We start from the raw sequence: 1,303 nt of genomic DNA, 5'->3' as shown, positions 1-1,303 counted from the left end.
GTCTTACATAAAGTTATTTTTGTCCTGCAAAAATCTATGAACACCAAGCAAAACAACTTTAATCCAGAACCTCCAGACTCTTCAAGGCTCCTTGGGAATTTCTTTCTCCTCTACATGGAACTCACCTCTAAAATTCCATTTCTCAAAGTCCAGATGCGGAAAAAAGGAGACAGTGATGGCCAAGGTGGTGGTGACAGAGCCCAAAATGGAGGAGGAAAGTGGCGCACCCAATGTGCTGACTGGCAACAGGGCTCCTGGCCAGAGGGTGAAGGAGAATGGCCTACTCAGAGTGAGAAGAAGAAGGAGAAAAATATAAAAAGAGAGGCAATCGCTTTGAGCCATATGCCAATCCGACTAAAAGATACCGCGCCTTCTTTATGAACATGCCTTTTGATGTGAAATGGTAGTCTCTGAAGGACCTGGTTAAAGAAAAAGTTGGTGAGGTAACATACATGGAGCTCATAATGGACACTGAAGCGGTCAAGGGGCTATGTCGTGGTTGAATTCAAGAAAGCATGAAAAAAGCTACTGAAGTTCTAAACAAGCATATTCTGAATGGAAGACCACTGAAAGTCAAAGAAGATCCTGATGGTGAACAAGCCAGGAGAGCAAGGCAGAAGGCAATGGCTAGAACTGATGGGGGAGGCATGGGTCCAGGTATCCCAGGAGTGATTAATAACCTACCCAGTATCCTAGATAATCCTAACATCCCAAATGAGATTATCTGTATATTGCAGGCTGGAAGACTTGGAAGTACAGTATTTGTAGCAAATCTGGATTATAAAGTTGGCTGAAGAAGCTGAAGGAAGTATTTAGTATGGCTGGTGTGGTGGTCCGAGCAGACATTCTGAAGGATAAAGATGGGGAAAGTCGTGGAATAGGCACTGTGGGTTTTGAACAGTTCATTGAAGCCATGCAAACTATATCTATGTTTAATGCTCAGCTGCTATTTGATAGACCAACGCACATCAAAATGGATGAAAGAACCTTATCAAAGAGAGATTTTTTTTTTCCCCTCCTGAATGTCCACAACAACTTCCCCATGGACTCAGTAGCATTGGCATGGGGTTAGGAGCAGGACGGCAGCCTACTGACGTCAATCACCTGAACAAAGGCATTGGAATGGGAAACCTGGGGCCTGCAGGAATAGGAATGGAAGGCATAGGATTTGGCATAAATAAAATAGGAGGCATCGAGGGCCTCCTTGGGGTTAGCATGGAAAACATGAGGCGGTTTGGATCTGGGATGAATATGGGGCTGGATAAATGAAATCCTAAGTAATGCACTGAAGAGATGAGAGATC

At 44.1% G+C, this 1,303-nt stretch overlaps 1 pseudogene; it reads left to right on the top strand.

Moving 5' to 3' along the window:
• Positions 1 to 175: 175 nt before the first annotated feature.
• On the top strand, positions 176 to 1,303 carry LOC101581166 (annotated as a pseudogene).

Source organism: Octodon degus, unplaced genomic scaffold, assembly GCF_000260255.1.
Source record: "Octodon degus isolate 3935 unplaced genomic scaffold, OctDeg1.0 scaffold00071, whole genome shotgun sequence".
In the NCBI taxonomy this organism is placed as follows: domain Eukaryota; kingdom Metazoa; phylum Chordata; class Mammalia; order Rodentia; family Octodontidae; genus Octodon; species Octodon degus.
Note: the sequence above shows the minus strand (reverse complement) of the source record. Positions and strands in the feature narration are given on the sequence as shown.